General features: G+C 38.0%; 1 long non-coding RNA gene and 1 pseudogene across 2 annotated transcripts in view; both read right to left on the bottom strand.

The window, feature by feature from the left end:
- Nucleotides 1-23,350, bottom strand: part of LOC144653367 (uncharacterized) — a 64,586-nt gene extending 41,236 nt beyond the window's left edge. Inside the window, exon 1 of the long non-coding RNA XR_013570729.1 lies at nt 21,759-23,350. This is a non-coding gene — a long non-coding RNA (uncharacterized LOC144653367). The remainder of the gene's footprint in view (nt 1-21,758) is intronic.
- LOC144653341 (metalloproteinase inhibitor 2-like) lies at nt 12,249-15,373 on the bottom strand (annotated as a pseudogene). The gene is made up of 2 exons (XR_013570723.1): nt 15,176-15,373; nt 12,249-13,545 (listed from the first exon to the last, which is right to left on the bottom strand). The product of XR_013570723.1 is annotated as a metalloproteinase inhibitor 2-like (transcript).
- Nucleotides 23,351-23,888: the final 538 nt, after the last annotated feature.

A 23,888-nucleotide genomic window follows, 5' to 3' on the forward strand; every position in this document is an offset into this window, starting at 1 on the left:
GCGTTTATTTCAAATTATCCCATAAATATTGACTTTTCTATAAAAACAACATTGATTAATTTACAGTGTTTTTCGGACAAGAAACCTCACAACATATATTATATGTTTTTTTTATTAGCGACGGCGAACATGTTAAATCGAGTTAAACAAAAGGCGCGCACTTTCTAGCTCTGTCGGATGTAGCCCTTACCACACCTTCAGCCTTTAGCCATCTTTTGCGTTTAAGTGAAAAAAAAAAAAAAAAAAAAACTGAAGTCTTACATAAACAGGAAGTTTATCATTCGTTTGTTTGGCACCGTATAACGTGCTTTAATTAATTGTTTCTTGTGGAGTCTTACGTCGATTAACTCAGATTTGGTCACGTCTGTTTACTCTGTTAAGTTTTCCCGCCTAATTTGATTGCTTTGCGTAACTGCACCGACCGCAAAAACACCCAAGAGCTCGAGATGAACAGAAAATTACTGTAGGTTTACTTTAGAGAATGGCTCATTTCAACAAAAGAAATAACTTAAATATTTTCAACTCCATGCACCAAGAATTTTGCAAACATTCTCCGTCACCGCACCATGCCCGGCTGCGGTGAAATGAATCGGTTTTTCCTCAGCTCGTGTCCAAAAAACATCCCAACGAATCCCAAGTCAAAAAGGGTTATTGAGCTTTATTCTAAACAATTTGAGAAAGTTTGCTACTACTGACCTAAAGTTTTCTTTAGGCCAATGGGAAATGAATGAAGAAAGGGAAGCGGTATATACGTGCCCAGCCTCTACACTCGAGAACTAGAGCTAAGAAAGTACGTGTATAACGTGACCGTTGCGCGTGAAGTCCCTCACTCGATCAAGTTCCTCGTTTTTACGCAACGTAGCGAAGGAGACAAACGCATGCCTCGCGTTCCCCAACTCGAGTAAGCACGTTTATAAAATAAGAGATTAATAATATAATACACTGCCAATCAGACATGTGCATGGTGAGAAGAAAGAAAGCTATTGAGTAGATATTTCCACCACAGTCCTGATTTGAACTTGGTTGAAATAGAGGAAACACATAAATAGAGGATTCTGGAAATACGTGCACCGAGGGTTACAGTCAACAACAGATGAATTGTCACGAAAACCTCTCACAAGCAATCTTTCTGGAAATAAAAAAAAAAATATGCATTTTTTAAAAAAAATTCCTGAGTGGTGAAATGTAAATGAAATAGGAAGATCTAGAAGTTATTTTTGACACGTGCTTTTTTTTCTGTCACTGAAATCTGTTTTCATCAAGTGGGTAAATAAAAAAAGAAATTAATAAAGAAAATAATCAAGTAGAGGATAATTATATATAATCTCGATGTACTATATATCAAATCCTCAGAAGCGACATTAAAAAAACCATGGCAACGAGGAAAAGAAATTCACATGCAAAACGAGTTAAGGCCTGGAATAGACTGATTTACTGAAACATGCACAACCTCGTTCCCAGGGCCTTCTACGCATGTCAGAATATTGTTAGAAGGCGCTAGGCGGACAGAAAGTCATATGGAGCAATACACATAATCAGACGACGAAATCAGCTTAAGCAAAGAATCGATCTAATATAAGATTTTGAATAGTTATTATTTTATTTTATTTTCGAATTTTAATAGCCGGCTTAGCAGGCGTGATGAGGTTTCAATTTCATCAGCCGATCACGCCAAATGTTTCTGTCAAAAACCAACTGTTATGATAGTCTAGAATTTGGACGGTAAAACAAAGAAGGAACTGTTTTTATATTACAGACAACTAGGTAAACCGTCTGATTCATCAGAATCCGATCTAATAACGCAAGAGGTTTGGCATCACAACTGTACAAAGCAGAGGATTATTTTTTTCTGAGGTACCACCCCTAGAAAAAAAACTTTATTGGCCTGAAATTTGGGTGAACTTTGAGGCCTGTGACAGAGGTGTCCTAACAGAGTGTAGGTAGATGGTTAAGTCCCGTTCGTGGGAACAGAGAATTTTCGTATAATGGTACAAGTCTTGTAATAATCTCTAACAAGAGAGTTAAACGAAACCAATGCTCTAGAAACTCACATTACCACGCATTATCTCTTTGAGATGCTGAGGTATCCTTTAATCCATAGTGTCACATTTCATTAAATGGTAATTAAGTGGATTTAGTTTTTTTGCGGAAACTTTAAAAGTATAAACTGCCTGCGGTTGGAGCTGGACTGTCGGTCAGGTCAAATATGGGGTGTTATTCAGTTTCAGGGTGTTATTTCGCAAATACGAATGTTTGGAATGTAACGGTAACGTATATCGCAGCTGTGATATCTGTGATAATTGTATATTTCTAAAACGACTGCTCAGTTTCATAACCGCAGTGTATATTTGATTTGACATCAATATATCGGTAATAAACAAATTAGCTTTAAAATATTTAAATCGTGAGTTAGTTTGAGTTGCCAAGTCAGAGTCGGGAAAAAAACCCAGACATTTTTCGACCGGTATCTTCTTTGACGCCTTCTTTCTCCCAAGCTCTTTTCCAGGCTCTATGACAAACATATTTCGTATTTTTACCCAACTGCCCTTAAGTTTAATGTCAAATATATTATTGGAATTTTTCCGTTGTCCTGTCCAAGTCCATTTAAGGCAAGTTAAGCTCCAGGTTTAAGATTTAAGGCTTTATCCGGTGGCGGTAAGTCAGTTTTGTTAACGTTGCTGAGAGCAGCAGAAATTTACCTCGCCTACACATTTTTTAGGGGAGCAGATTTTAACACCCACCCCGGAGATATCCCAAGCGTGTTTCAGCGCGCAATTTACTGTAATAAATTAAGAAACGCGATAAAATTACCGGAAACGTTTCTGTAGACAAGTTAAGATAGACGTGAGCCGCTTTTTCATTAGGTACTTCTGCTTCATTAGGTACTTTTAGCTTGATTAAAAATCAGGTTCAGCTTGTATATTTCCAGTTTGTATATGTTTGTACATCAGAGGGGCTAACGCTAAGCATTACATATTAAAAAAAATAACTAAGTTGAATGACAGAGGAAGAAAAAAAATTCATCTTGCACACCGAACTTGAAAATGATGCATGCAGTCATCGAAACGTCATTCGTATCGTCAAGTTTTATTCCATTTTTTCCGACATTTTATTTTATTTTATTTTTTTTTATTGAAACAAAACAAACATCTACAATACTCACATTAACTACTTACTTACAACAGTTTGATTTTAATTACATAGTTACATTAATTGTTAATAAATATTATTGATTAATAAAGAAAAAAATAAGCTACTGACATACATAAATGTACAAAATTCAGAGACAGCTATACACAGAGTAACCACAGCTTTGAAAAAGATGGGTCTAATATCGAGTTCCTTATTATGGGTTTACAATATTGAAAGTTATGAGTTCAGATCAATTCGCTGATATGTAAGCTTGCGTTAAGCAGCTGTCAAAGCAATCAAAGGTTTCCATTTATTTATAAAATCCTTATTGGAAAGTGTTTGTTTCTCCTAACGTGCATGGTGGTATATAATCTTAATAACGGCTGAAAGCTGTGGCAACGTCTGCTGCAATTTACAAGTGTATAAATAATATCGTGCAATTAAGGAACGTAAGTCAAGCAAAATGGAGCAGGATTCTGTGTTAAATCCTAGTGCAAGAAGTTGATTGATCTCTTCATTTCTGTTTAGTAATCCGCGAGAAATAAACCAGGCATTCAAAGCTCGCCAGATATTCTGTGATATAGGGCAGCTCCAAAAAAGATGGTAAAGCATTTCTTTATCTGACTTGCAAAAGCTGCAGAGGTCATCCTCCGTTATCCTAATCTGTTTTAAGAAAGCGTTTGTTGCTATTCTTCGGTGATTGAATTTAAATTGGAAGTTTCTAAGTTTTGAGCTTTTGGTACAAGAGAAAGGCTTGATATAAATCTTTTGCCAAGTACAGAAGTCTATCAGTTCTCTTAAACTACAGTCTGTAGTCCACTTGGCTTGACTTTTATCTGGTTTAGTTTGTACTGTAGCCACCAAGGTTTTGTAAATTGTTCTACTAACTTTATTACAAGTTGAAATTTTTTCATACCATTCGCTTTCTATGTCCTGGTCATCAATAGGCTGTTGCTGATTAATACCTTTTCGAATTTTACTCAATGCTGTTGTTATACCATAGTACTCAATAAAGGATGTTTTAATATTGTATAGTGCTAGAAAGTCTGTGTATCCTAAAAACAGGTTGTTTTCTGTGATCTGCTTTACTTTGTTAATACCTTTATGAATCCAGGATTTGTAATTAACAGGTTTGTTTCCTACTCGTATCAAAAAATTGTTCCACAAATGCATGTTGAGGAAGTCATTAAACGACGAAGGACTGTTCTTAAAACTGATATCTGACCAAATTTCAAGAAGTTCTCTTAAAAACATATCTTGTATATTCATTTTTTGTATATCCTTTTTATCTAGATTACATTTAAAGGCATTGTGTATAACAGAAAAGTTTTTTCCATTTACCATTGTTACTCAAGTCTAGATATTTCTTTATCCACGTTACCTTTAATGATTGGTTAAAGGTCACAATGTCTATCATTCTGGCACCTCCTTCTTTGTAGTCATTTATCATTATTGAGCGTTTAATCTTGTCGCCTTTACCGTCCCATAGAAATTTATAGAACAAAGTGTTAATATCTTTCAAAGCACTATGGTGTGTTGGAAGAGGCGTCAAAATATAAACAAGTTGAGATACTAAGAACGTTTTGATGATTGTTATTCTTCCGAACATATATATAGTTAGGCGCCGTGCTGCCCAGTTTTCAGTAATGTTCCTTATTTTCTCCGTTTTTTCTTTATAGTTTAACGCTAAGGATTTTGTACTGTTTATAGAGAACCACACACCCAAAGCTTTAACTGAATCTTTGGCCCATTTTAGATTTCTTTCAGGAAACAAAACTTGTTCGTTGTTGCTTAACGCTCCGATCCAGAGAGCTTCAGTTTTTTCGCTATTCATCTTTAAACCAGAGATATTATAGAAAGCGTCCAGCATGAACAACGAAGCCTCTAAGGATTTTTTGGTACCGTTTAGTATCAGAGTTGTGTCATCTGCGTATTGACTTATTTTCACCTCTGTATCTTCTACTAAAATTCCTTTTCACTTGCTTTGCTTTTTTCGTGCGACGAGGTGTTTTCGCTTTCCAAAACTTTCGTTAATTGAGTAATCTCATTTTCTAGTTGGGCTTCCTGGTTCTTCAAAAGTGTTTTCTTTTTCTTGGCATATCTTATGGAGCTTTCTCGCACTTTCAGCTTGATCATTTCCCAAAGCAGCGAGTCATCAACATTGTTATCATTCTCGTATTCTTTTTATTTGTACCGCTGCGATGGTTGATTTTATCCATTCAATGTATTCAATTCCGCTTAACAAAGACGTGTTAAGTTTCCAGTAACCTGGTCCCCTTGGATTGACATGTATGCAAATCCTTGGTTAATCAAATATCATGTATGCAAATCCTTGGTTAATCAAAAAATAATCCAATCTGCAATGTATTTCGGGATTTTTTTGTCTCCATGTAAATCTGTTATCGTCAGGATGCATATCTCTCCATATATCGGTCAAGTCTAGGTTAAGTGCGGCTTCGCTTAATCTTTGTGCGGCTTTTCTATGGGTTTTGGGATTGCCCCCTTTCTTATCCTTTTTTAAATCCTGAACCAAATTGAAGTCTCCGCCAAAAATAATGTCATCGCAAGTAAAATCTAATAAGAGATCGATAACTTTTTGTATAAAATCAGGATCATCCTTGTTCGGAGCATAAATGTTAATCAGCGTTAAGATTTTTTCGTTTGTTTTTATGTCAACTATGGCGAATCTTCCATCTGGATCGGAGCGTTGTTTGAGAATTTGAAAAGAAAAGTTATTGTTAAATAGAATGCAGACTCCTGCTTTGGAGCTGGTGCAGTTGCTAAATATTGCGTTATAGCCCCATTCATTTGCCCATAGTTTCGAGGTTTGTTCAGTTGAGTGCACTTCTTGAAGGAAATAAACAGAGTATTTTTTGTTACGTAGCCATCTAAAGGTTTCACGACGTTTAGTGTCGTCTACTAAGCCTCTTACATTCAGTGAGCATATTGTAAACTCAGTCATATCACAGCAATGTAGAAAAAAAAAAACTGTGTGTACAAACCCATTACTGTAATACCGTGATAGTAGGCCCAACAAGATTGGATATTATCATAATTGCTGTCTAACACACAGAAACAACTAAATGAACAAAAATAACAATAAAAGTTTAACAGTGTAATGTGTTATCTCAATTGTCAACTTCATTGTCGCGGCCGGAAATGCACACGATCGCATCGCCTTCCACTAGCGAATCACAGAGAACTATGAACTATGAGTGTTAGCTAGGCGGAGAACGCCTAAAATTGAGGGAAAAAGAAAACTATGTACTCACATCAGCGCTTGAAGCGATTCCTTGGCTTTAGCCACGGTAAAGTTCAAGCCAAATATCGTTATGACCGCCGGCGCCTTCAAATCAGCCCGTATAGTCTAGTTCCGAGTCCTAATTGATGTGGCTAAAGACCTTTGCTGTCTAAAGCAAGCTCAACATTATCTGTACCTGGCAAAACGAGCCGACCGGTTATCTGTGTTTAACCGCCTAAAGCTCGGTTTGAGGTACGATAACAAGCGACGCACAACTTGCAAATCGTAAGACTTTCACCTTCCTCCGGCAAACTTCCTTTAGACAGCAGAATGGAAAGCTATAGATCAAAACTGTTCTACTAGCTAGCGCGCGCACGCAACTAACATTCAAATGATAGAGAGGGGTTGGAGTTAGAGACTGGGCTAGACTAACCACAAGTAAATCTAGAGGGAGGGAGACGGGGGGGGGGGAGAGACAGGAAGGAAGAAAAAAAAAGTAAGATTGAATTCACTACATTAGACAGGGCGACATTTCGTTGGAAGAAAGCCGAACAATTCTCCGTATCCTCAAAAAAAAAAAAAAAAAAAAAAAAATGAAACCCCATACATTTCTTAACAACCCGATAGCCACCTTTTATCAAATCAATTAACAATCGACAATCCATTGAACAAATTTGTGCACAAGAATAAGTTATTTCTGTCCTAACGCAGCTCTGTGAATGTAAAATCCATCAAATTGAAACAAGAACCGATTTAATGAGCCAAATTTGAGGAGTAATGAATTAGCTGAGTTTGAGTTTCAGTAAATCAAAGCTTTAATCTTAGATGTCACCAAGCAGTAACACACACACACTTCGTTGGAAGAAAGCCGAACAATTCTCCGTATCCTCAAAAAAAAAAAAAAAAAAAAAAAATGAAACCCCATACATTTCTTAACAGCCCGATAGCCACCTTTTATCAAATCAAGTTAGATTGTGCACAAGAATAAGTTATTTCTGTCCTAACGTAGCTCTGTAGCTCATTTCAAGCGATAATAGTCCACAAAGTGAATGTAAAATCCATCAAATTGAAACAAGAACCGATTTAATGAGCCAAATTTGAGGAGTAATGAATTAGCTGAGTTGGAGTTTCAGTAAATCAAAGCTTAAATCTTAGATGTCACCAAGCAGTAACACACACACACGTAGTATGACCTTTTAAAGACCATTAAACCTAACAGTAATCGAGTCTGCCCTCTTATTTGACAAGGAATGGGTAAACGAGAGTGAAAACACGACTTTGGTTCAATAATTCAGCTAAAATTTGTCTTAACTCGACAATCCATTGAACAAATTTGTGCACAAGAATAAGTTATTTCTGTCCTAACGCAGCTCTGTAGCTCATTTCAAGCGATAATAGACCACAAAGTGAATGTAAAATCCATCAAATTGAAACAAGAACCGATTTAATGAGCCAAATTTGAGGAGTAATGAATTAGCTGAGTTGGAGTTTCAGTAAATCAAAGCTTTAATCTTATAGTGCGGTCCGGTATGTTCGAAAAATCGCTCCCGTGGGATTTTCGTGCCGAAATTGATTTTTTCGCTGTTTTGCACTAATTTTGGGCCGAATAATAAGAATCCGATGGGGTTCAAATTTTTCGACCGCATCTTCCCGTGTTTCTGGCTACTTGAGGATTTAATTTATGCTAATGAGATGCTAATTATATGCAGGAATAAGTTTTGCGAATATCTTTGCTCTGATTTAAGACTAACGTACCAAATGTTATACGAAGCTTGCTTTTGATTAGTTAAGTCATTTTACTTAAATTGGTTTCCATGGCAACCGGTGATGACGTCAGAATTAACTACCTGCTATTTTGGCGGCGGCCATCTTGGATCCGCCATCTTGGATTTTTGAACTCTCACTTTTCTGTAGCAAAACAAAGCATTTTAAATAAACTTCAACTAACGAATGATTTCCAGTACGAACAATGTCCAGTTGAGTGCAAAACGTTCTTTATTCAAAAATATGATATTCAAAAGTATCATTGACTTTTGTTAGTCCCATAGTAACAACGCAAACGCTATTTGTCTTCTTTCTGTTACTGATGTTTTATACTATTGAAGAGTTCCTTTTAAAGTGTTCGTGTATTTAAACGGTTTTGTGGTAATATCTTTGCTCTGACTCCATTTTACACCGAAAAAACTTACAACGTAGTTTGACCTTTTGACGTGCGTCGTATGACTAAAGTTGTTCTTTCTTGTGGGTAGAAAACCTATTTAAGTCAATTAAAGTTCGGTTCGTCAGGTAGAAAAGCACAATGATGTTTGTTCCTATTCGTTCTGTCCTGGGTTTCTCTTTTCTTACATAAAAGAAGGAGAGTAACCGATCAAGGTAAGCGTATTTTAAGTTTTATCAGAAGGGAAAGCTGTAAGTAAAGCTTTAACATTAAAGTAAGAATAATTTGAGAAGCGTTATTGTACGCCAATCAGGAAACATTTAGGGGTATTCTTTGGAGATCAAAAATCTGCCATTTATTAGCACACTTTCAAACCCAAAAAACAAAGCTGTAAAAATCAAAACTTTAGGCGTATTTTCGCAATTTCGAGTCCTTAAATGAAACTCGTCAGCTCGAGCTGCACATTTAAGCGAATAGACACAAAACACAAATTATTTATTTCAATTTGTCGTTGTTGTTTTGTTAAATAAGAGTCAAGTAGTAGCGATGAAGTCATGTCTCATTTGGTGTGTATTATCTACAACGAGGGTTTTGCATTGAATAAGACTCTAACAAGCAACCCTTTAATGATTGAGCATCTGTACAAGTACCTTGGGACAGACTGACATCAAGTCACTTACAGACCGGTGAGTGCCGCAAACCGGTCGATAACAAGGGTATGATTGAGCGACTAAGAGTTGCAAAGCGGGCCTAGACAGACAACTCCTCATCCTCTATTCGGCGAGGCCCTGGTCGTCCTTCTAAGTCATCAACCTCTTCGCGGCCTTAAAGGGCAAGAACACTCCCTAAGTCGCAGCCCGGTGAAACTGTAAAAGATTTACCGCGTTTTTTTTTCAGATCAAGTGGGAACAACGCTATTAGAAATGAGGAAAAATACGCAGGGAATATGCAGAAAACGCCTCAGCACTTAATCGATAACCACAGGAGCTGTTAGCGTTACGCTCAGCGCACCTTCGGCGCTGATTGTGAATGTGGTTCTGTAAAATAAGTTGTTCGTTCGGCGTGCGATGTAGAATTAGTTCTGGCAGTTCAAAACACGCTAGCGGACGATAGCGCCAGCTTGAATATGGCTGAAGTAAATGACATATACGTGGCGATATTAAAAAGATATTCGATGGAAATAAGCGAAACAGGAAATTACTAAAAGTGATTAAAACAACTTTTAAGTGAGCAGCTTCCAAATCTTCAGTTTGTAAGTCGCTGCGTAAAAATGAGCCTAACAAAGTTGTTTAGTTAGCAGCTGTCAGCAAGGCTATTGATGTTCTGTCAGCTCAAATGGATAGCAAGTAGGGATACCATTGAGGGTTTAGAAACTATGACATTGGTGTTGCGGCGAGAAATCATGTAGCACCGGAATTGTTCATTCACTGGAAGCTTTGAAGATTTTCCGAATCCGTCCTTACTCCAGTTTTTTCTCATACATTTGCCGTTTGGCTCGCACGCACTCGATGTTTCGGGAATGCGTGATAAAGAAGTCAACAAAATTGTTAACTTAGCAGGTCAGTTCGATGTCCAAAACACAAGAAGTCAAGTCAAGGATCAACCTAAGGCAAACAAGGGATTGAAACACACCATGCAAACACCTCTCTCAGTCAGTCTGCCCCTCGCTATTCAACCAGTTAGCCAACGGAGAACTGCCTACTCAAGTTAAAGACCTAGAGGAAATTGTCTGCCAAGTGTACTGCAAAGCGGGACCTACCACCCTTGCTGAACTTCGATGGGAACTCTTTCGATCCAGGAACTTGGAAGCTGAGATGCTGCCTCCAATGCCTGCTTTTTTACTCCCCTTCATCATCCGCGCAAACTTCAAGGCCATGCGCGACATCTCCTTTACCACCAGCTGCCCGGATCTTCCATCCCTCAAAGAGAATTGCTTAAGCAAACACCAAGGAGCATACGTTCCTGTTATGTGCCTGTCTCTCCCTGCACTCTAAGCTGTTGTGAAGCTTAATAAATGCAGCTGCAATTCGGACTGCAAGGGACGCTGTGGTTGTTCCAAGAACAGGCTTCCACGCACTCCTCTTTGTTAATGTTTTGAAAAAAAAAAACGATTCAAATCCATTCAAAGGTGACACGCAGGTTGATGATAAGGAAGAGGATGATGCTGCTCTTAGTGCATAAACTTAAGTCAACTTAACGGGACTCTAGCTACGCTACATTAGTATTAGACATAACAGGAGAAAGACGAGTAGAATACTATGGTACTAACAAAGTACATGCGCTTAACTAAAAAAGTACATGTGCTCAACAAAAGAAAGAAAAATAAAGAAAGTTCTGCCCTTATTTGGACATCACTCGTAATGGAAATCATTCGTTAGTTAAAGTTAATCAAAAGAGGCTATGTTTTGCTTTTGAAAATGAGAGTTCGAAAATCCAAGATGGCGGATCCAAGATGGCCGCCGCCAAAATAGCAGGTAGTTAATCCTGACGTCATCGCCGGTTGCCGTGGTAACAAATTTAAGTCAAATGACTTAAATAGTCAAAAGCAAGCTTCTTATAACGTTTGGTACGTTAATCTTAAATCAGAGCAAAGATATTCGCAAAACTTATTCCTGCATATAATTAGCATCTAATTAGCATAAATTAAATCCTTAAGTAGCCAGAAACATGGGAAGACGCGGTCGAAAAATTTGAACCCCATCGGATTCTTATTATTCGGCCCAAAATTAGTGCAAAACAGCGAAAAAATCAATTTCGGCACGAAAATCCCACGGGATTACATACCGTACCGCACTATTAGATGTCACCAAGCAGTAACACACACACACGTAGTATGACCTTTTAAAGACCTGTAAACCTAACAGTAATCGAGTCTGCCCTCTTATTTGACAAGGAATGGGTAAACGAGAGTGAAAACACGACTTTGGTTCAATAATTCAGCTAAAATTTGTCTTAAAGAGAACAATAGGGGTCACGTGACCAAGACTTACCACACTACGGAGTGAGAGCTAGGGTTATGCTTAACCCATAATAGTGCCTGGATTTGGGTTGCAGGTTTGGGGTTTATGGTTTAGGGTTAGGGTTGAGTTGTTGGGGTTAGGGTTAGATTTAGGCTTAGGGTTGCATTTTGGGCCTGGGCTAGTCACGTGACAGGCACTCCTACCACACTGAATCACCTTAGTTGAAGTAAGTGTAGCCTTGTGACTGTATTGGGCCTAACTAAAGTTTGTGGTCAAGCTACAATTTCAAATTATTTACTCCCCTTGCTTCGATTTTGTGCTGTGGTCTGATTACAAAGGTTTGAGGGCTAGTGCCATGACCACCCTCCCTCCCTAACTTCTTGCCCTTTGCTCGAGTTGACACAAACATTTGCATAGGTACTAGTATTGACAGCCTTGCATGTTTGAAGAGTCTCCGAGTTCGAAAGATGAATTGACTGGCAAAACGAGCCGACAATGGAAGACGTAAACGTCTTCCTTATATACGTATCGGTGGCATCCCCCTGTTGTGTAGACCCTTGGTTGATTTAAATGACAGGGTGGGGGAGAGAGACTGCTCGGAGGAGGGTGGGGAGGGTGGGGGGAAGGGATGGTGTACCTAGAATGCTGTGAGCAAGTTTGATTTTACCAAGGCTGGAGTGGGGCAGTTTTACCCAGAGTAGTCCTTTCCTTAAATTTCCATTCTGGAAACTTACTATATAAACTACCGTACGCCAGAAAACATAATGATGTTTCTTTTTATTAAGAACCAGAAATGCTGGATACCACGCAATGGTTGCACTTATAAAAACACGCCTGGTGCTAGTGATCTATACAATGTGCTGTAATGTTCTGATAACAAATGTGGGAAATTTAAGATGTGACGCTTTGTTAACGTTTTCCTGCGAAAAAGACAGTTAAATTGATCCATATCAAATAGTTAGAACCGCACAAATCTAAGCGACAAACGACATTTGTATCTCTAACTATTTTATAATTATTAAATTTCACATAATAATGAATGGCTATGCAAACCTAATACAATCTATCAATCCAGGTTAAATGTATTTGCTGAAGCAACGCGAGAATATGCTTGATCACGAAAACTGCTGTCACGTATTTACACAGTTTCATATTAGTTAGTCTATTAGTTATCAAATAGTTACAACCACACAAATCTAAACGACAAACGATACTTTTATCTCTTACACGATGATAATTAAGGAAGTGTAACTAGTTTCCTTTCGTCAACTTTCTTATTATTAAATTTTACATATAATAATTATGAATGGCTTTGCAAAACTCATACAATCTATCAATTCAGGTTAAATGTAAATGCTGACGCAACGCAAGAATATGCTTGATCACGAAAACTGCTGTCATGTATTTAAATTTACACAGTTTCATTTCGAAACAATAGTTAGTCTGCCTGTAAGCTGTTTAAAGCCACTTTCAATAAACAAACCATTTTGACGGCGAGTCGCTGTTTTTGCATTCTTTCGATTCACTTGTCTCTTTCCAATGACACCGCTGACCACTTTCGTCAACCTCGCAGTGTTCGAACCGCCTCCAGCACTGAATCGATTTCCACGTGCGAGACAGCTCACGTGCCTTCTGTTCACATCCGGGTAACCTCTGATGGCATTCAGAGTCTGATCCAGAACACTTGTGAGGCTTGAAGCGGCATTGTCGACACCCCGCCTCATAGTACCCCCGAAGGTTTGCTTTTTGACGGGAGGTCACTTTGTCCCAGGGCTCCCGCAGGTCAGAGAATTTCGTGAACAGCTTTCCACCTGCGATAATATCGCCGTATATGAAGTACTCTGTCCCCATTTTGATCCCGAATGTTCCTGAAACTGTGTTATCAATGTAACTGTAGGGTGTATAGAGTTTCGTCGTAAGTTCTGTGTCCAGCACGCCAAAAGCTCGGTTTTGTTGGCCGCGTGAGATTCCTTTGAACACTTCTTTTACGGTGATGACGAAAACGTCATAATGGCCCACTTTTTTAGGCCCTGATACAACAACGGCTCGTATAACTAGAATAAAAAAACAAGTGTTATTATAATTTGTTTTCCCAAAGGCCAAAAGAGCACCCTAAGATGAGGGACCTGAAGGGGTAAAATGGGAACTGGGATTTGCCTATTTTTTCATCCTCAATATTCCACTGGAAAATGAGATTTGAGACACTGAGAGTAGGAATCACAAACAAAAAATGGGACTGGTACTGGGATTTACTGGATCAGGGCAAAAAATGCGCTGGAAATGGGATTCATGCCCCCCTCCCCCCTTTCAGGGCCTAATACAAAATATGAAAACTGAAATGATAAACCCAAAAAGGCTTGATAAGCTTGTTACAGTGCCCTCCAGGCCACCTTTTCGAAAAATACTATTGAAAATATTTTTAAGGTATTGACAAGAAACGCTAAATAGAAAAGAGAGAATGGGTGCAAAAAGTGAAAGCAAAATTTTAGGCAACAACTCGAAGCATGATACTTTGCAATCGTGTTTGCTGGTTTGGTTTTCTCGCAACTTAGTTTTTTCGCGGGATCTCGCGTGACTAGAGCGCGAAGCCGGCGTGAAAAAGGGGTTACGCGCAGGTAATGACTAAAGTAATCCAAGCTATGATTTCGCAGTTTTACAAAAAGACTTAAATACCGGAAGATATTAATTTAAGACATATTTCCCAACTCGTAACTCCGGAAACAGACAACGGCTCACTTCTTTCAGTTACGATACTGTTTTTGCGGCCCAGACCAATTCTTTAAAAGATATTTACTGTTGTAAATGAAGTAAATTCTGCCATAAAAATGATATTTGTAGAACTTAAAGTATAAATCCTGAGAAATTTAAGTGACTGATCTTCAGGAAAACCGCAGATTTAATAATGTTAGTGGATACTTGAGAAATAGAACTTTGTTTCTTTTAAGAAGATAAAAAAGCGTTCTCTGGTAAAATATTTTAAAAAAATTATGAGCTTTCGACAGCCAGACTGCTGTCTTCGACGGATAAAAATGAATACGGTGGCTATGCAATTTGCCGTTCAAAATTTCGCTCTTCATTTTTATCCGTCGAAGACAGCAGTCTGGCTGTCGAAAGCTCATAATTTTTTTAAAATATTTTACCAGAGAACGCTTTTTTATCTTCTTACAATGAATTCTGGTATCGGATCCTCAATATTTTTTTGTTTCTTTTAACCGCTCAGTTTTGACAGCGTGAATGTTAACGAACACGACTCATTTAGAGCAAAGAAAAAAGCGCTGTAATGCTTGGCTGAAACGTGTAAAAATCAATCGAAAGTTGAGTACAAAATCCCGATATGTTCTTTATACCTAACTCAAATGAGGTTTGTTATAGTTTGATATTCATTTTGACAACGTGAATGTCCAAGAACACGGCCCAAAATAGAGCAAAAAAGCGCTGTAACGCTTGGCTGAAACGCGTACAAATCCATCAAACCTTGAATACAAAAACCGTAATCCTCTTGATGCGTACCTAACTCGGAAGAGTTTTTCAAAGTACAGAAGGAAAATTAGGCCTTTTTTATAAAGAAGCTGGCCGTCTCGCGTTTTTTCAATACGGTGGCTATGCAATTTGCCGTTCAAAATTTCGCTCTTCTCTCGGCACAAAAATGACAAAATTTCCTTTATCGTGAATTTGTAAACTTACCGAAGTCTGCTTCACAAAAAGCTTCAGTGTGGGTGTTCCAACTGAAAAACTCCTGCGTTAACGATAGCATAAGACGATAGGACACATAAGATCACCACTAGATAAAAGTGGGCTGCCATGGCATACGACTTGTACTTTAGTCTTTTGTTGAAGTACTTTCTCGCTCTCTTGAATTTCTTCTGCCTGGAGCGTGGTTTTGTCTATCCATATTTATACCCTACAGACCCTACATGTGGGCACGGGAGAGTTAGTGTAGGCGTATCCGAAAGGAATTCGAAACATTATCTTCATAACTCGAATTTCTGATTTTCGAGTGTTGAGTTGTGTCTTTTCCGCCGAATTTTCCAGCCCTGCAACTCCTTAACCCGACGAGACAGAAGATAATTGTAGTTTTCTGCTCGTCCAGACATATTTATCGTTTCTAGCGTTTCTTTACGGATTAGGCAAATAGTAATCACGGGAAAGAATAGTCATGGGTGAATAGACTCCTGACACGGCCCATTTTCACCTTGTGTGAGAAAAACTGTTATCTGTCTACACTCATCTCAGCTAATGGATAATTGCAATGTAAACGAGATTAATTACGCACACATTTACAAAAGATAAAAAAGTCACGAAGAAGGGTCAAGACTTCGTTCTAAAACAGGAAAGCTAGCACGTTTTCCAATAAGCTCTGGACTATTTCTCTTCGGATTATATGTGTTTTTGTGGCCCTTCATTTTCGCCTGTCCTTGCTAAATTATTGCAAACAACCTGACTAATCAACATAGGTCAATCTTTACTCTTGCGTTTATTTCAAAATATCCCATAAATAATGACTTTTCTATAAAAACAACATTGATTAATTTACAGTGTTTTTCAGACAAGAAACCTCGCAACAGATATCATATGTTTTTTTTTTCATTTGCGACGGCGAACATGTTAAATCGAGTTAAACAAAAGGCGCGCGCTTTCTAGCTAGCTCTGTCGGATGTAGCCCTTACCACACCTTCAGCCTTTAGCCTTCTTTTGCGTTTAAGTGAAAAAGAGAACTGAAGTCTTAGATAAACAGGAAGTTTATCATTCGTTTGTTTGGCACCGTCTAACGTGCTTTAATTAATTGTTTCTTGTGGAGTGTCACGTCGATTAACTCAGATTTGGTCACGATCGGATTAATTGCTTTGCGTAACTGCACCGACCGCAAAAAAACACCCAAGAGCTCGAGATTTGAGGAGGCACGATTGAACAGAAAACTACTGTATTTTTTTTTTAATTTAATACTTTATTAAATTAAATATACAGTTACAAGCACAGATATAGATACAGATACAGAAGTTTGAAGTACAATTACACTTTGAAAAAATACATAGTTACGGGTGCACTACAGTTACAATTTTTAATTTTGAAATACTATTACAATTACTCTGGAAACAGTTATGCTAAAAAAAAAAAAAAAAAATAAATAAATAAATAAATAAATAACAAAAAATAACAAAAATAACAATAACAAAACAAACAAAACAAACAAAAAAAAAAAAATAAATTCAAAAAAAGAACGAAAAATGGCAGACGTTGCATACATTTACTTTAAATAAGTTTATCTAAAAAATTTTCCCATTTAACTAAATGGAGGTGCAATTTATTTTTCTGCTTAGCAATAAATTCTTCTATTTTAATAGTTTTCCTTAGTAGAGCATGGAAGACATTCAAACTGGGATTAGTAGATCTCTTCCTACAAAGTACAATTGTTTGTTTTGCCACAAGAACTATGTGGTTTACAGCCATAAAATGTTCCTCGAGATCAGGCAAACCAAGTATAACATTGACTACTTCTGACAAATCAACACTAATTCCAGTGACACACTGTTGCAGCCAGTTGAAAATTTCATTCCAAAAGGCACTAGAATAAGAACATAATGCAAAAAAATGTTCAGGGGTTTCTTCCTCCTCTCCACAAAAGGTGCACAAAGGCGACTCCACCAAGCCAAACTTACACAATTTAGAATTTGTAAATAAGATTCTATTAACCACTTTGTATTGAAATTCTCTTGTGTGCGCATCTAACGCAACCTGGAAAGGCAAGCTGTATATTTTACTCCAATCACGCTTAGGGTCAGGGAACATTTCATCGAATTTCCTTTGTGCTGTTGGTTTTTCACAAACCCTTGAGACCAGACTCCCATACAGTTTTTTGGAATTTACTTTTGATGTGGGTACTTTAACTGAATTAATAGTTAAAGTGGATTCATTTGAATCCGAGTTCAAGATATAAGGACCTGTCATGGACTTAATAGCTTGTTTCCATTTAACTGGTATTGCATCGATTAGACCTTGCCACGAAAGAAAGTTTTTCATTTTAAGACCTTTGTTATGCAAATCATTCCATGTCAAAAATTTACATGTCCCATCCAGTTTAATCATGTCACCAATTTTGTTTATACCTATATCCATCAGTTCGCTAATAAAACATGATTTATTATTTATACAGATGTGTTTATTATTCCAAATTATTTCGTTTAAAATTTCATCACTTGTTTCAGGCATTGAACCATTTAATTTTGACCATAAGGTCAAACATTCGTTATAAAATGGGGGGATAGCAATTTTCAAAGAACTTGGATCAAAATTGCATGTTAAGAGGTATGGGCCTCCCACAGGCTGTAGAAAAAAGTTGAGAACATGTTTCCATTCGGCACCATCTTCCGGATCAGAGTACCGTTTCAAAAAGGATATCTTCTGTGCTTGAATAAGGGATTCTAAATGTATCATTCTTAATCCACCGTTCTCAATATTATTAATCAAAGCACGTCTTTTCACTTTGTCTTTACCCTTCCAAATAAATTCGTAGATGATCGTATTCGCTCTCTTGATAACGTCATCTGGAAAAGGTAACTGCGACGCTCTATACAGGAATTTAGGGATAGCAAACGATTTTATAATTTGAATTCTTCCAAGAATGGTTAAATGTCTCCACTTCCACAGATTAAGAGTCTTTTTCAGCGAATCCAGGATTGAATCAAAATTTAATTTAACGGCTTGCTTCTTATCATATGAGAAAAAGATGCCAAGTATCTTTAAAGGTTTATCCATATTTTTAATACCGATATCAAGCTTTATGGACGAGTCGCCAAGATGGAGAGCCTCTAATTTACCGTTATTTACTTTAAGGCCTGAGCAGCATCCAAAATCTCGCAACATTTTTAAAAGATTTTCGAAAGATTGTTTATCTTTCAAGAAAGTCGTCAGATCATCAGCGAAAATGGTTAACTTAATTTCTTCGTTATCTGAAAGTTTAAAGCCTTTAATATTTTTACTGCTTCTAATATTTATAGCAAGTATCTCGAGAGCAATAATGAAGAGGTACGGAGACAAAGGGTCACCTTGCCTAACTCCTCGCTTGACGTCAAAATGAACGGAGGAGAAGCCGTTGTTTGTAACACAGCTTTTAATGTTACAATAAAATGTGCTTACCCACTTGATAAAAGATTCACCGAAATTGAAAGCCAGTAGGGCCTTATTTAAAAAAGCCCAGTCAAGAGAGTCAAACGCCTTCTCGAAATCGATCGCGACAAGCAGTCCACCTAAGTCATTAACTTTGGTATAAGACATGATGTCATCAATAATTCTCGTGCTATCGGAGATCAGTCGGCCCTTGACATAGGCATTTTGATTCCTGTGTATTATGAAAGGCAAAATGCATTCCAATCTCTTCGCTAAAGCCTTAGACGCAATCTTGACATCGACATTTATTAAGGAGATAGGCCTCCAATTTGCTATATACATCTTGTCCTTATCTTTCTTTTCAATTAATTTAATAATAGCCATTTTTTGTGACGTTGATAATTCTCCATGCTCATGCGCTGCATTCAAGCAGCCCACTACCAGATTCCCTATAACTGGCCAAAAAGCTTTGTAGAATTCGACTGTCAAGCCATCGTTTCCGGGTGCTTTACCATTTTGAAAACTCAGTAGCGAACGATAACATTCATTGAAAGTTAATTTCCCCTCACACTTCATCTGCATTTCCTTGTCTAGTTTTGGTATGTCAGGGTTTCCTAAGAAGATTTTAGCACAGCCCTGATCAATATCCGCCCCGTTGTTTTGGTATAAGGTGGAATAGAAGGACTTTAGCTGGTTTAAAATAACAGCAGGTTCCGTAATGACATTCCCGTCGTCTTGTTTTATTTTCCTTATGCAGGATTTGTTATGATTAAAGTTTTCAAGTCGCAGAAAATAGCTGTTACTTTTCTCCCCTTTTTCATACCATCTAGCGCGAGATCGAATCATAGCACCTTGTGTTATATAATCATACATAGCTACTGTAGGTTTACTTTAGAGAATGGCTCATTTCAACAAAAGAAATAACTTAAATATTTTCAACTCCATGCACCAAGAATTTTGCAAACATTCTCCGTCACCGCACCATGACCGGCTGCGGTGAAATGAATCGGTTTTTCCTCAGCTCGTGTCCAAAAAACATCCCAACGAATCCCAAGTCGAAAAGGGTTATTAAGCTTTATTCTAAACAATTTGAGAAAGTTTGCTGCTACTGACCTAAAGTTTTCTTTAGGCCAATGGAAAATGAATGAAGAATGGGAAGCGGTATATACGTGCCCAGCTTCTACACTCGAGAACTAGAGCCAAGAAAGTACGTGTATAACGTGACCGTTGCGCGTGAAGTCCCTCACTCGATCAAGTTCCTCGTTTTTACGCAACGTGGCGAAGGAGACAAACACACGCCTCTCGTTCCCCAACTCGAGCAAGCACGTTTTTAAAATAAGAGATTTATAATATAATACACTGCCAATAATACATGTGCATGGTGAGAAGAAAGAAAACTATTGAGTAGATATTACCACCACACTCTAGATTTGAACTTGGCTGAAATAGAGGAAAATACAACACATAAATAGAGGATTCTGGAAATACGTGCACCGAGGGTTACAGTCAACAACAGATGAATTGTCACGAAAACCTCTTACAAGCAATCTTTCTGGAAATAAAAAAAAATATGCAATTTTTTTTAAAAATTCCTGAGTGGTGAAACGTAAATGAAAGAGGAAGATCTAGAAGTTATTTTTGACACGTGCTTTTTTTACTGTCACTGAAATCTGTTTTCATCAAGTGGGTATTAAAATAAAAAAAGAAATTAATAAAGAAAATAATCAAGTAGAGGATAATTATATATAATCTCGATGTACTATATATCAAATCCTCAGAAGCGACATTAAAAAAAACCATGGCAATGAGGAAAAGAAATTCACATGCAAAACGAGTTAAGGCCTGGAATAGACTGATTTACTGAAACATGCACAACCTCGTCCCCAGGGCCTTCTCGGTGACGTGTCACCGAGAAGGCCCTGGGGACGAGGTTGAAACATGCACTGCGTCGTGGTTCTTAAATTTAACTGGTCACGTGGCTGAGTGGTAAAGTTACGCCAGACGTCTTGTATGCGAAACAAACTAACAAACTGACTACGCATGTCAGAATATTGTTAGAAGGCGCTAGGCGGACAGAAAGTCATATGGAGCAATACACATAATCAGACGACGAAATCAGCTTAAGCAAAGAATCGATCTAATATAAGATTTTGAATAGTTATTATTTTATTTTCTTTTCGAATTTTAATAGCCGGCTTAGCAGGCGTGATGAGGTTTCAATTTCATCAGCCGATCACGCCAAATGTTTCTGTCAAAAACCAACTGTTATGATAGTCTAGAATTTGGACGGTAAAACAAAGAAGGAACTGTTTTTATATTACAGACAACTAGGTAAACCGTCTGATTCATCAGAATCCGATCTAATCAAAGATCTCTTCGAGATATCGACTTTTTTTGCATGAGGTTAGTATGAGTAGAAGGTTTATCCTGGGCATTGTTGTTCGAACATATCATGGAAGAATTCAAACGTCTTTCAGTTCAAGCATTTTTTATTTTCGCGGAGTAAATGCTGTATTTGTAAGTCGCGACGACTGGGTGCTTTGCGACTCATATACTTTGGCTTGGTTAAAAAAGGTAAACTTTGACGTTTGCCTTTAACATGTTTAATCGAAATAGTTGTTTCCTTTCGAGTTAGAAAGATTTCTACTCGGCCTAATGCAGAAAAATAACGCCTGATCGCAGTTTAGGTTACGCACGACAGAGTTACCTTTTGTCTCGTCACGCAATCTTAACCCCACATTGAGAAGTAAATTTTCGTTTGGATACAGTCGAAGCTCTCTTAACGGACACTCTCGTAAGCGGACAGCTCTACTTACGGCCGCCTTGTTTGAAACCCCTTTTTACTCCCATACAAACTCTGTATCTTTACATTCTCCGAGATTACGACTTAGACTTTTTCTTTGTTTTTAAGCTCCCGTAAGCGGACACCGCAAAGAAAATCATATAAAAAACCTCTGTATCTTGTATTAATCAATCAACTTCACATCGCCGTTCGTCACAATGATTTTACTGTAATTACAGTACCATATTTTAGTGTTTGTTTTGTCGTCATCCATGTCCGGTTACATTTCGAAACACCACTAACATGCATATTACCATTATGTTAGCTGGGCAAGCTCCCGTAAGCGGCCATCTATCCCCTACACCTCTAGTGGCCGCTTACAAGAACCATTCTCGTAAGCGGCCAGCTCCAGTTGCGGACACGTTTTTCGCGTCCCGAGGGTGTCCGCTTACGAGAGCTTCGACTGTATTACCAAAAGCCTCTTCTCCTCGCGTTATTCTTTACCTTACAGCTACACATGCCATTTCTAACGACTACATTTCCAGCAAAACAGTTGCTGTTATTTTTCTAATGGCGATCTTTTAACGTTTACTGCTTCCACCGGAAGTAATTTCACAACAGGCTACAAAAACACTTATAAATATCACTTAACACATTTAATGATGTTGCAATTAGCGAAGCGCACTAATGACGTTACAGAATTTGACCCCCGGTGTGAGTCAAAATTCAAACAAACAAACCGCTCTCTGTAAGAGCAATGTATGGTTGGCGGGCACTTTGGAGGCATATTTAGCGATTGTTTCACAAAACCATGGCCAGATTGGCTCGGATTTCGAGAGAAAGCCTTACCTGTGCAACGTAGAAAGCTCAAACCGTGGTTTGAAACAAAAGGTTTGTCAAACAGAGCGATTATTCAATAAATGTGTAAAATGTTTTACTCTCAGTTATTGAATGGATTATAAAGGCCCGATTTGCTGCCGGGATTTGCTGAAGGAAAACATTTATTTTTATGAGAAATGCAAAACGTTTACACTGTTCTTAGTGGCACATTTTCCAACACAACAGAGCTAACCTCAGATTTATGCCACCACAAAATTACACAAAGAAACGCTCGTCCGATCGGTCCCCTTGCCTGACCCGAATATTTTAAGAGGTCAATTTCGTTACACAATTGTCGCGGCAAATACTATTTAATATACACTGATCGAGCTCGGCAGCTGTAGCTGCAGTCTGTAATAGTAATGGGGATAAATAACAGCTTTATTAAAATCAAACCCGCCGTCAATTCCATTAAAAAGGCGTTTGAATAGCATAATATTTTCGCCCTCTATCTATCATGTGTCGAAACAGATCGGATGACCGGCGATCAGTGCCGTCAAATTCGGGAAGAATTCTGAATTTCTTGCAACCGACGATCTTTCCGGTGCCTAAATGAAGCAATCCTTCGCAATTATATAATTCGATAGTAATTCGCTATCCGCCGCTTAAATTTCTCGGCAGCCTGAATAATTTTGCAGTGGGAATCAAGGTGTTATTGCCGGATCTTCGACTAATAAATTCAATTTTGGGCCATTTTTTGGATACCTTCAATCTGTTTTCACTTACTAAAGCAAAAATGTTTGGAATCTATCATTTTTCGAGCCTTTCGAGAATCTCGGCGTCACATTGTGCCTTTCTCGCCCCTTTTTTCTTGTCAAGAATGCGTCCCCTCCATACAAAGCCTTTGCCCAAACTAAAATTGTTGTCCGACTCACGCGGGGGGGGGGGGGGGGGGTATCATGTGGCGAAATCTATTTTTAGTAATAGTGCGCTTCGCTAGATGATGTTGCAATTCTAAATTGTGCAACTCAGCAGAAATAATCAATTGTCACGAAATGAGTTCCCTTTGGTTAACTATTAGCAACGTTTTAGTGCGTGAAAGACTTGTACGAGTACAAATTTGCGTTGTTAATCGTTTTAGGTTTTAAAACTAATATTAGGCAGTTTAAGATACGCTACGGCGAGGCGCTACTACGGCTGCCGGAAGTAATTTTCTCCAAATATAAGATACTGCGCATGTCAGTCAGTCACGTCCAGCCGTAGAGTGAAATCTGACTACGCGAGTCGGGAGGTTTTGCCGTAGTGGTAGTACGTCGGATTTTATTCGCTTCTCTGTCCTTTTTCGACGAGTTTCTCAGCATTTTAAGAGTTCCAACGAATACTGTATCCTTTGAATTTAATTGTAGTCGAACAATTGTCGCGTTTGTCGCTCATAAGCTTAAAATGTCTTATTTTGAATTTGACGAATTCGTTCGGTGCAAGTGTCGGTATGGACAAGAAAAGTACTCGTGTTGAGCGTGCGATTTTTTTGCCTTCACAGTTTAGTGGAGATGTACTATAGCTGTATAAGTATCCGCTACCATTTTGCTTCGGTGAGTACTGGTATATTTCAGTTCATAACTCGGTGTTCTTTGCGATATTCGTATTTTTAAAATTTTACATTTCATCGATTTTAATTGTTGTTGTGTTGTT

The sequence above is a fragment of the Oculina patagonica genome, chromosome 5 (genome assembly GCF_052425735.1).
Source record: "Oculina patagonica isolate OP01 chromosome 5, crgOcupat, whole genome shotgun sequence".
NCBI classification, from domain to species: domain Eukaryota; kingdom Metazoa; phylum Cnidaria; class Anthozoa; order Scleractinia; family Oculinidae; genus Oculina; species Oculina patagonica.